The sequence below is a fragment of the Zingiber officinale genome, chromosome 8B, assembly GCF_018446385.1.
Source record: "Zingiber officinale cultivar Zhangliang chromosome 8B, Zo_v1.1, whole genome shotgun sequence".
Lineage (NCBI taxonomy): Eukaryota > Viridiplantae > Streptophyta > Magnoliopsida > Zingiberales > Zingiberaceae > Zingiber > Zingiber officinale.
In genome coordinates, this window is record NC_056001.1 from 70,268,991 (window position 1) to 70,282,285 (window position 13,295).

General features: G+C 37.0%; 1 long non-coding RNA gene across 1 annotated transcript; it reads right to left on the bottom strand.

The window, feature by feature from the left end:
* Positions 1-977: 977 nt before the first annotated feature.
* LOC122017176 lies at positions 978-2,260 on the bottom strand. The gene is made up of 3 exons (XR_006121286.1): positions 1,869-2,260; positions 1,746-1,815; positions 978-1,046 (listed from the first exon to the last, which is right to left on the bottom strand). It is a non-coding gene; the product is annotated as an uncharacterized LOC122017176 (long non-coding RNA).
* Positions 2,261-13,295: the final 11,035 nt, after the last annotated feature.

The window sequence follows — 13,295 nt, forward strand, 5'->3', positions numbered from 1 at the left end:
TTGATACATATGCAACACTTAGATTTGTGTTTTATTTTTAAAATGTAGCACTTTTACCGGTTAACAGTAACACTTATTTTTTCACCAATATATTATTGATATTACAATTTTACTATCCAATCAAACACATTTGTACAAAATATATTATTCAAAATATGATCATTGTATTACAAAAGTTATATCACACTATATTCTGATTAAAAATTTTACAAAAACCCAACAACTAGCATCAAAAAATATACATAAGTCATCAATTAATACTTAGCTTCATGAATTCCCCCAAAAAAGGCAACTAAATATATTCATTTACAAAAAGCCAATAGATGGTAATGTGTGGTCAGCTTCATTAATCCCCCATAAGTCATTTGCCCATGCATTGAACGTGCCCACCAAAAAAGATATAATAATGTCCTGCTAGTCATGAAAACAAAAAACAACAACACACATTAATCAGTAAAGCACGTTACACAACATAAAGAATATATAAAGAAACAATTCAATTCTGCCAATAAAGATAAACATATCTATGCAGTTTCAATATTAAATTGGACATTAATATTGCACATACTAAAACCAATAACAGGCTATCAACAAATTTTTTAAAAAAAATAAAAATCAACAACTCAAGATTATAAGAAGAGGAAAAGCCTTTTAACTGAACAAGGAAAGGGAGAACTTAAATGGAGCTCAACCAAGAAAAAAAAGTTCTTTCAGTACTTCAAAAGCTGTCAAGGCATGTCACTTTCCAAATTTTGAGATTACCATTCCTACAAATTATTAGAAATTTATCATCATCATGCAAAAGTAGCAATCTCCAAAAGTACTGCCAAGTTAATTATTACCAAATTCATATAAATTTGCAAGCACGAACAGGGGAGGAGTATGCCTATTCTACTAAAGTTTCAATAGTGGAATCACAACACAAACTCTTTGCTTGTCTCAAAAAACATAGAAGATTAAGCAACAAAACGAGAGAACTATGAAAAAACGTAACCTGACAAACAAACCATGGAAGAATCTTTTTTTTGCTGCATTTCTTGACAAATCTGTGCAAATTGCAATGGAAGATTTCATGTGTTACAACTTGCAATGATGACAAAATACCAATTCAACAATAAGAACGTCATGAACCAAAGATAATACATTAGTCGATGGGCATGGTGGCTAAGATAGAATAAGATAATAAAGTATATCACTCATCAATTTACTAATGCAGGAAGAAAAAAAACATCATGGTTTCAAACAAATTATGCCCTATAAGAAAAAAAGGTAAGTGATTTAGGAAAAATAATTTCTTTCAATTTCTGGAGGTAGTTTTGCAAGAAAATGGTTACTTTCAATTTCCGGAGGTATAAAATACACTAGAGTTTTGCAAGAAAAGGTAAGTGACTTGGTAATTCATGAATTGCCATGAAATGAGTTTCCAGCATTTCATAAGGAAAGATAATTGCCTTTACAACAATGTAAATTAATATAAATTCCTTGAAGTTAACTATGCATAAGTTCCTTAACGTGACCATGACTGTGAGCATACTTGAAATAAACAAATTCCAAGCTCTAAAAGCATATTAGAGATCATGAACGCCACCTTCAACATAATTTGGAAGATAGAAAATCATGATGCAAAACAATCACAGCCAATTCTTCCAAACCAAAATCTATCAATTTTCATGTATTTCTAAATATATAGTAAGGTAGGATTTTCTAACAGCAGAGAAGTTATAAGTAGAACAATCATTTTCTACCTGCCTGTGTCTTATCAGGCAAACATGGCATGTAAATGAAAGATTTGAAGAGGAATAGGCAATCCACAAGCTGGACGGAAAGTAACCATATCTTAAGAAAATGCATATAAAACTATAACATACCTTAGGAAAAATATTTTCTTGCAATTTCCGGAGGTAGTTTTGCAAGAACCTTCTGGACTGTATATCATATGCAATATTTAAGTCTCAATGGTTTGAGACAATATGATCAAATACCTCATCAGTGTTCAATCTAAAGTTGTGGTATCATTTTACATAACTCATTTCGTAAATCTGAAAATAGAAGATCCAACCTTAGAAGAAAAACAACATAATACAAGAAAAATAATGTAAGAAGAACAAGGATTGGGAAAAAAAAGAAGCTTGAGAGAGCTGGAAAAACACAATACCCTTGGTAGCAGTCCAACGAAAACAAAATACAAGAAAAACAAAATACAAGAAAAACAAAAGCAATTAAACTAAACAACCTTAACAACGATTAACCAAAACTTAATTATGCATAAAAGTTAAACTTGTACCACATTATCACCCTATGACACAAGATCAACATTCATGCATAAATGAAACTAACCGAGTGCGATAACAAACAAACTATCATGCATAACAAAACTAATCAAAGTGCAATAACAACAATCAAACATCAATAAGAAAATAACACAATCAACAAATAAGTAAATCAACTAAGCTAACCAAACCCTCTTCCGCGATCATACACCAATCGACTACCTCCACCGTCACATGGAGACCCGGATTTGAAATGCCAGCCCCGGTGAACTGTAACACAACTACTGAATCTCTGATCTACAGCTCCCGATGGCACAAAGTTGATAGTTTAGATGGAATAGGAAATAAATTGCAGCATCAACAGAAACTAAATAGAAATCAAAAGAGAATTTGCTCTGCCGGAATTGCATACACCACTGAGACTGAGGTTGCTGGAATTCCTGCCTTCGGAACGCCGTCCACGGGAGTTCACCACAGCATCAGCCTTGGATTTGCTTTAGTAAGTTTTACCGGAATTGAAGAACAGAGGCTGAGCTTGAAGATGATGAGCTTCTGCCAGAGTTGGATGCACCACTGAGGTGGAGGAGACTTCTGCTTTCGGAACACCGTAAACAGGAGAACACCGTAGCATCCACCGGAGAAGATGATGATGAATCGGCCGACTTCCTCCTTGGAATCTTCCGCTTTCACAACGCCGTCCGCGGGAAGAACATCCACTGAGGAAGGGATGGAAAGGGATGCCTCGCCGGAGGAGAACGCTCCACCGTCAAGGATACCCTAATTCTGAGCTCACTGTGCCGTCGCTGCTCACAGAGGTCCACCAGAGATGCTGCTGTCCGTTGCCGGATTGAGGAAGATCGCGAGAAGAGGAACTTGGGTGTAGAGGACCGGCTGGCGGCAGTGAAGAGAAGAAGAGGTACCGCCGGCCGGAGAGAAGAAAAGAAAAGAACTGTTGTGCCCTAGCCGCCGCTGGAAATCGTGAACAGAAGAAACGCGAGGAGAATGGGGGCGAAGCACTGTGCCGTGCGTGAGGAAGAGGTTTCTTAACGGGTTGTCGGGTTTGGGTTAAGGAGGTGAGGAGTTTAGTAAGATCCGGATCCAATAAGAGAAGGAAAATTGAGTTTTTGAAATTGGGCTTGAAGAGTGGGCTTTTGGATTGGGCTTGAGGATTGGGTTTAAAGAGTAGGCTTTTGGATCATATTTGAATTGGAGCTCCACTTCTTAGATGAACTCTTGGATGCTTTGATCTTGATAAACGGCCCAGATCGTTTTAAATCAGAATGAAGGGTTGGATCACTCAAATCTGAATTAAGGAACAAGATCTCTCTAGATCAGGATCAACGGTCCATATTGATTCAGCTTGATCTCCTCCATTTGACCTCCAAATCAAACCAAATTCGATCCGGCTCGACCCTAATTTATGGCGATGAGTTTGGGAGGAGAAAAGGATCAGAAGATTAAAACCTAACGTAAATCATCACCTAAGTTTATATATAAAAAATGTCAAAATAATTTACCCCAAGTGCCTAATTAAAGAAATTGGCAACACTTTAAAAAATGTTACATATATAATATAAAAGTGTTTCATATTCTTATAATTATTGCAACACTTATAAAAAGTGTTGTATTTATACAATAAGTGTTGCATTTTCTTATATAGGCAACACTTATTTAAAGTGTTGCAAATTTTTAAGAAAATTTCTTCTGTTGTAACAGTTTATAAAAGTGTTGCTTCTAAAGTGATTGTTGGAGTGTATACTGAAAGCCTAAGCTTTGTAAACATTCATTATGAATAAAGAATCATATTTGGTCTAATTATCTACATTTGTTTGTAGTTGTTCATTTAATTTATATTGTAGATAACATAGTATGTGGTGTCACATACAGAAGATGATGTTATCAGTACTTTATAAATTATAAACAGTAGTTCACGACCAGAATGGAAAGGAACAAACCATTAGAAGGTCGTAGTGTAATTAGGTATTAGTTTATCTTGACTATATAATTACACTAGTACACTCAGAGTGTATTGAGTAGGACCATTTGAGGTCGTTTCTTTTATACTGACTTTATAAAGGAACAAAGACCTCGGTTATTATGGAAGTGTGTGCTCTTAATCCTAATATAATAACAAGCACATATATTTGATATTTATTTCTTTAATTTATCAATGGGTGAGATTTAGTTCGATGAATCAATAAGCCCGATAAATTGGGAAATAATATCACTTATAGTGTGTGTTGTTGATTATAGAAGGAAACTGTGTCCTAGAGATACTAGGTTGATAATGTCCCCAAGAGGAGCTCATAAGGATTGTCATGTTAAACCTGCAGTGGACTTAGTCCGACATGACGATAAGGTTGAGTGGTACTACTCTTGGACTTAGACATTAATTAAATGAGTTGTCAGTAACTCACTTAATTAGTGGACATTCGATATCTTAAACACAGGGAGACTAACACACTCATAATAAGAAGGAGCCCAAAAATGTAATTTGGGATTGGTGCGGTGGTTCAATGATAGTTCTCTAGTGGAATGAATTATCATTGATAAAATTAAGTTGTGTGTTCGGGGCGAACACGGGATGCTTAATTTTATCGGGAGACCAAAACCAATTCCTCCTCTCGGTCCCTATCGTAGCCTCTTATTTATAGAGTTCTATACCCACCTATACCCACCTTCTATACCCACCCAATGGGGGCCGGCCAAGCTAGCTTGGGAACAAGCTAGGGCCGGCCTAGGTATGATTTTGGGTGGCCGGCCCTAGCTTGAACCCAAGCTAGTAGGGCCGGCCAAAATAAATTAAAAAGAAAAAGAAATTTAATTTTAATTTTTATTATTATGTGGAAGATATATTTTAAAGAGAATTAAAATTAAAATATCTCTCTTGTAAAAGATTTACAAAAGATTAAAGAAAGAGATTAGATCTCTTTCCTTATTTGTAGATTGGAGAGATGTTTTATTTTCTCTTTAAAATTATTCACATGTTAATAAAATTAAAATTATAGATATTTCCTTTTATTAACCATGAAGAGATTTTTAAAGAGAAATTTTATTTAAAATATCCGGAAACAAATAAGGAAAGTTTTAATTGTTGATTGAAACTTGTCCAATTTGCTTCCTCTTGATGTGGCCGGCCATTAGAGTTTATTTGGGAAATTTTATTTTATTTTTCTCAAATAAATCATGTCAAGGAAATTAAGGAAATTTTATTGTAAATAAATTTCCTAATTTGCCTAGGCCAAGGAATATAAAAGAAGGGGTAGGGGTGCCTTCATGAGACACAACCTCTATTATTTTCTCTCCCTCTTTTGTTCCTTGGTGTGGCCGGCCATCCTCTCCCTCTCTTCCTCTTGTGGTGGCCGAACCTTTCTCCCTTCCTTGGAGCTCTTGTGGTGACCGGATACTACTTGGAGAAGAAGAAGAAGAAGGAGAGAAAGCTAGCATCTCTTGGAGCTTGGTTAGTATTTTGATTTTCTTCTTTGGTAAAGTTCTTCCTTTGTGGTCGAACCTTGCTTGGAGGAGAAGAAGGTGGTTGGTGGTTTCTCATCTTGGTAGATCGTTGCCCACACAACGTCCGAGGTTAGAAGAGGAATACGGTAGAAGATCAAGAGGTTTTTCTACAAGGTATAACTAGTAATTTCTATTTCCGCATCATGCTAGTTATTTATGGAAATAATACTAAATACAAGAGGCTTACGTTCTAGAATTTCGAATATGTTTTTTCGAAGTTGTGTTCTTTTGTTTCTTTCTTTTCCTTGTGATTTGATTGCTCTCTTTGGTTAACCTAAAGTTATTTTAGGAAATTAAATATTAGCTTTCTATTAAAGGTTTTGTCTAGTCGGTGGTGGTTGCTCCCATATCCAAGAAGGCCATGTGCCTCGCCACGTCAGTACTGGGAACCTTTTATGGAAATTAATATTTAATGGAATTAATAACTTTAGGAGACTTGGGTCGAACGTGTTAAGTTCCGCAGGAGATCCAAGTCAAAACCTAAAAGAACAAATAGATTAAGTTTTGGATCAAACGTGTTAAGTTCCGCAGGCGATCCAAAATTTAATTTAAAAGAACACATGGTAGCTAGGAAAAGGTTCAGACCTTTGTACAAAATTTTTGTACAGTGGAACCTATAGGTTTTCCGAGTAGCAACCAACAATTGGTATCAGAGCTAGGGTTTTGCCTCTGTGTATTTGGTATTTAGTTTAATTATGCACATGTCATACATAATTTAGGCAGGTTAATAGTAGGATGTGCTAACTCTATGGATGCAGGATCCAACTATTATGGCTTTTAGTTAATTATGTGTGTGATTGGACCCTTGGACATGTCAAGGGCAATTTATATGTGTGTGCATGATTGTATTAAAATACAGCAGGAGCTGTATTTAGTTTTATTAGGATTTTATTTTTGATCTAGATACATGTACATTCCTTTTATGGAATATAGGATCAAAAATGTAAAATTCTATTTATGTCGCGGATCGAATCTTGCAAAGCGTGGAACCTTCTAAGGACCAGAGGCGCAGCGGAACTCGGAGCAAGATGGATGCGACAGTTAGACCCGGTGGCGGTGGCCAAATATGGCAGCAGCTTCGGATGACAACACACGGAGGACAATTAAAGATAAAAGCCATAATAGTTGAAAATTAGATTTTCTATTTATTGCTTTTATATTGTGTGCATGTTAGTTTACAAGTTTAGTAGGCTAGCATAGTTAAAATTCCTCATTTATAAATAACTAAGTGGGAGAGGATTTTTTAAGTAAATCTCATGGTCTCCATTACTGGTTTGTAAGTGATGCAAACAAGCTGCGTTGGCTCGAGTGCCTTCCTCCATAACGGATGAGCTTGTTTGCGGATCACTAGAACAGACTTCCATTTTAGATGACTATAGGAAGTTAATTAAGAGCGTGTGATCTTCCCCAACGGAAGGGCATAATCTTATTAATGGACTTAGTGTCAAGTAATGGTGTACACTTAGACACATCTAATAGTATCCTCCCAACGGAGTCACTGCTATTATTTGTGTGACCAAATAATACCAACTATTAATTTTATTTGTCAAAAAGTTAGGTTGACAAGATAATAAAATTAATGGGTTAAAACCCTCCTTTTACAAATGTTGAAATTGTATACGTCCACACTAACGTGGCATACAAAATTCACGGTGTTATGAGGTGTTGGTTAATTTTAAAATAGTATTGTTTGAGGAATCAATATTATTCTAAATTTAGAGTTCTGACCAAAAGTTATTTGTGATTCTTAGGATGACTTTCAACCCACTGTCCATCATACTTCAACAAAATAGACTTACTGGACCAAATTACATAGATTGGAAAAGAAACCTGGATATTGTTCTTACTGCTGAAAGCTATAAATTTGTACTGACTGAGCATTGCCCTGATGCACCCACTGGTGAATCTACCCAAGAGGAGATTGAATATCATAGGAAATGGGTAAAAGCAGATGAGATGGCGCGGTGTTACATTTTGGCTTCAATGTCAAATGTATTGCAACATCAGCATAAAGATTTACCAACAGCTTATGATATTATGAACAATCTCAAGGAACTCTTTGGTCATCAGGATAGGGCTTCTAGACAAGAAGCTATGAGAAAGATAATGACAGCCACCATGCAAGAGGGTACTCCTGTAAGGGATCATATCCTAAACATGATGGCTTATCTGAACGAAATACAGATCCTTGGAGGAGAAATTGATGGGGAAACCCAGATCGATATGATCCTCCAAACCCTACCTAGAAGTTTTGAGCAGTTCCGCCTGAACTATAATATGAATAAAAGAATTTATTCATTAGGGGAACTACTGACAGAACTTCAAGCAGCAGAAGGGTTATTTCGTCACAATGCTCAAATTCACTATGCTGAAAATGGTTCTACTTCTAAACCGAAAGGAAAGAAGAAGAAGAAACAAACTGGTTCAGCAAAGAAAGTGAATAAATCTCAGAGTACGGGATTTAAAGCTGGAGTGAAGAAGCCGAAGGGCAAGTGCTTCATCTGCAAGCAGGCAGGACATTGGAAGGCGGACTGTCCTCGTAAGAACCAAAACAAAGGTATATCTCATACTCTAGTTGTTGAAACATGTTTAGCGGTGTTATCTACCAGCACCTGGTGTGTAGATACGGGAGCCACTGATCATGTCTGCAATTCCTTGCAGGGGTTCCAGGAAACCCGACGACTATCTGAAGGGGAGATTACTGTCTACATGGGCAATGCTACTAAGGTGGCAGCTGTTGCAGTGGGAGACGTCTACTTATCTTTTAGTAGAAATAGAAATTTGGTTTTAAGAAATTGTCTTTATGTACCCAGTTTTAGAAAGAATTTAATTTCAGTTTCTAAACTGTTTTTAGATGGATATTCAGTTTCTTTCAGTAACGATGTAGTTATTAAAAGAAATAAAGTGATTATCTGTTCTGGTGCATTAGTTGGCAATTTGTATATTTTAAATCCAATTTCTTCCATAAAGCAAAACATGGAAATTTATAACTCATCTTCTAATTCTAATAAGAGAAAAGAACCTTCAGAAATGAACCAAGCATATCTTTGGCATCTAAGACTTGGTCATTTTAATTTAAGTAGGATTCAGAGGCTTATAGCCGATGGACTTTTGAGTTCATTAGAGTTGGAAAACTTTCCAACTTGTGAATCTTGCTTAGAAGGTAAAATGACCAAGAGGCCGTTCAAGGCCAAGGGGTATAGAGCCAAAGAAGTGTTAGAGTTGGTTCACTCTGATTTGTGTGGTCCTATGTCTGTCCAGGCAAGAGGAGGTTTTGAATATTTTGTCTCTTTCATAGACGATTATTCAAGATATGGATACATTTATCTAATGCGCCGCAAGTCTGAATGCTTTGACAAGTTCAAAGAATATAAGGCTGATGTGGAGAAACGATTAGGTAAAAGTATCAAGACACTACGATCTGATCGTGGTGGCGAATACCTCTTAGGAGAGTTTAGGAATTACTTATCAGAGGCTGGGATTCAATCCCAATTGTCTGCACCTGGAACACCCCAACAGAATGGTGTAGCAGAACGAAGGAATAGGACTCTTATGGAGATGGTTAGATCAATGATGAGTTATTCAGAATTACCAAATTCGTTTTGGGATATGCTCTGGAAACAAGAAGATATGTTCGAACTTAGTACCTTCTAAATCAGTTTCTTCTACTCCCATAGAATTGTGGAATGGGCGAAAACCCAGTCTAAGACATATTCGGATTTGGGGTAGTCCAGACATGTCTGAAACCAGATGCTGATAAGTTAGAATCTCGTACATAAGTTCGCGTGTTTGTAGGATATCCCAAAGGAACGAAAGGTGGTTTATTTTATAGTCCTAAAGACCAAGGTCATTGTTAGCACCAATGCCCGCTTTTAGAAGAAGACTATATAATGGATCACAAGCCCAGAGTAAAGTCGTTTTAGAAGAACTTAGAGAGGACATGTCTACTTCAATACCAACAAGACAAGATGAAGTACCACAAGAGACGCAACACGTGTCACACATGATACACAACCACGGAGTGCCTCGTCAGAGTGGGAGGGTTGTGAGACCTAGAAGATTCATGTTTTGGGAGAGTCTTCGGACTTGATCCCGGGTAAACATGAACCTAATCCACGATCATATGACTAAGCACTCCAAGATATAGATGCAGCATCTTGGCAAAAGGCAATGAATTCTGAAATAGAGTCCATGTACTCTAATAAGGTCTGGGAGCTTGTAGAACCACCTGATGGTGTAAAAGCCGTTGGATGCAAGTGGATCTACAAAAGGAAAAGAGGGACAGACGGGAAGGTAGAAACCTTCAAAGCTAGGCTTGTTGCGAAAGGGTACACTCAGAAAGAGGGAATCGATTATGAGGAAACTTTTTCACCGGTAGTCATGCTTAAGTCTATCCGGATACTCTTATCCATTGCTGCTCATATGGATTATGAGATTTGGCAAATGGATGTCAAGACAGCTTTCCTTAATGGAAGTCTTGAAGAGAACATCCATATGAAGCAACCAGAAGGGTTCATTGAAAAACGCAAAGAGCATCTAGTGTGCAAGCTCAATCGGTCCATTTATGGACTGAAGCAAGCTTCAAGATCTTGGAACATCCGATTTAATGAAGTAATCCAGTCATATGGATTTATTCAGAGTCCGGATGAGTCTTGTGTATACAAGAAGTGTAACGGAAACGTGGTGGTATTTCTTGTACTATACGTAGATGATATTTTGTTAATTGGCAACAATGTCAAGGTATTATCAGACGTAAGGGTATGGTTGTCCAAACAATTTGATATGAAGGACTTAGGAGATTGTGCACACATTCTTGGGATCAAAGTTATAAGGGATCGTAAGAAAAGAATGTTGTGTCTCTCCCAAGCTTCATATATAGATACAATCCACTCGTTTTAGCATGCAGATTCCAAGAAAGGTTTCTTACCTTTAGACATGGAGTAGCTTTATCTAAAGAGATGTCTCCAAAGACATCAAAAGAGATAGAGGACATGAAAGCAGTTCCTTATGCTTCGGCTGTGGGAAGCCTAATGTATGCAATGCTATGTACGAGACCGATATCTGTTTTGCCGTGGCCATGGTCAGCAGATATCAAAGTAACCTGGACAAGGACATTGGACTATGGTAAAGCATATATTAAAGTACCGAGAAGGACTAGAGATTTTATGCTAGTTTACCAAGCGGATGATCCGCTCCCGTGGTTATACTGATTGATTTCCAATCGATAGGGATAACAGAAGTCTACATCGTGCTATGTGTTTACTTTAGGAGGTGGAGCCATTTCATGGAGGAGTGTTAAGCGAAATGCGTTCGGACTCAACCATGGAAGTTGAGTATGTAGCACCTCTGAGGCAATGAAGCAGTATGGCTCGGGAACTTTCTAATGGACTTAGATGTGATTCTGGTTTGCCCAAAATCATCACAATTTATTGTGATAATAGCGGTGCAAACTCGAAGGAACCACGAGCTCATAAGGCAAGTAAACATATAGAGCGCAAGTACCACCTGATACGAGATATCGTGAAGCGAGGAGAAGTTGTCATCGCCAAAATTGCATCAGCGGATAACCTGGCAGATCCTTTCACTAAGGCCCTTCCGGCGAAAGTTTTCGATCGTCATGTGGAGGGAATGGGAATCAGATGTATGGTAGAAGATATGGCAGCTTAGTCATTAGTATAAGTGGGAGATTGTTGGAGTGTATACTGAAAGCCTAAGCTTTGTAAACATTCATTATGAATAAAGAATCATATTTGGTCTAATTATCTACATTTGTTTGTAGTTGTTCATTTAATTTATATTGTAGATAACATAGTATGTGGTGTCACATACAGAAGATGATGTTATCAGTACCTTATAAATTATAAACAGTAGTTCACGACCAGAATGGAAAGGAACAAACCATTAGAAGGTCGTAGTGTAATTAGGTATTAGTTTATCTTGACTATATAATTACACTAGTACACTCAGAGTGTATTGAGTAGGACCATTTGAGGTCGTTTCTTTTATACTGACTTTATAAAGGAACAAAGACCTCGGTTATTATGGAAGTGTGTGCTCTTAATCCTAATATAATAACAAGCACATATATTTGATATTTATTTCTTTAATTTATCAATGGGTGAGATTTAGTTCGATGAATCAATAAGCCCGATAAATTGGGAAATGATATCACTTATAGTGTGTGTTGTTGATTATAGAAGGAAACTGTGTCCTAGAGATACTAGGTTGATAATGTCCCCAAGAGGAGCTCATAAGGATTGTCATGTTAAACCCTGCAGGTGGACTTAGTCCGACATGACGATAAGGTTGAGTGGTACTACTCTTGGACTTAGACATTAATTAAATGAGTTGTCAGAACTCACTTAATTAGTGGACATTCGATATCTTAAACACAGGAGACTAACACACTCATAATAAGAAGGAGCCCAAAATGTAATTTGGGATTGGTGCGGTGGTTCAATGATAGTTCTCTAGTGGAATGAATTATCATTGATAAAATTAAGTTGTGTGTTCGAACACGGATGCTTAATTTTATCGGGAGACCAAAACCAATTCCTCCTCTCGGTCCCTATCGTAGCCTCTTATTTATAGAGTTCTATACCCACCTATACCCACCTTCTATACCCACCCAATGGGGGCCGGCCAAGCTAGCTTGGGAACAAGCTAGGGCCGGCCTAGGTATGATTTTGGGTGGCCGGCCCTAGCTTGAACCCAAGCTAGTAGGGCCGGCCAAAATAAATTAAAAAGAAAAAGAAATTTAATTTTAATTTTTATTATTATGTGGAAGATATATTTTAAAGAGAATTAAAATTAAAATATCTCTCTTGTAAAAGATTTACAAAAGATTAAAGAAAGAGATTAGATCTCTTTCCTTATTTGTAGATTGGAGAGATTTTATTTTCTCTTTAAAATTATTCACATGTTAATAAAATTAAAATTATAGATATTTCCTTTTATTAACCATGAAGAGATTTTTAAAGAGAAATTTTATTTTAAAATATCTGGAAACAAATAAGGAAAGTTTTAATTGTTGATTGAAACTTGTCCAATTTGCTTCCTCTTGATGTGGCCGGCCATTAGAGTTTATTTGGGAAATTTTATTTTATTTTTCTCAAATAAATCATGTCAAGGAAATTAAGGAAATTTTATTGTAAATAAATTTCCTAATTTGCCTAGGCCAAGGAATATAAAAGAAGGGGTAGGGGTGCCTTCATGAGACACAACCTCTATTGTTTTCTCTCCCTTTTTCCTTGGTGTTGTGGCCGGCCATTACCCTCTCCCTCTCTTCCTCTTGTGGTGGCCGAATACTTCATCTTTCTTGGAGTTCTTGTGGTGGTCGGATACTACTTGGAGAAGAAGAAGAAGAAGGAGAGAAAGCTAGCATCTCTTGGAGCTTGGTTAGTATTTTGATTTTCTTCTTTGGTAAAGTTCTTCCTTTGTGGCCGAACCTTGCTTGGAGGAGAAGAAGGTGGTTGGTGGTTTCTCATCTTGGTAGATCATTGCCCACACAAC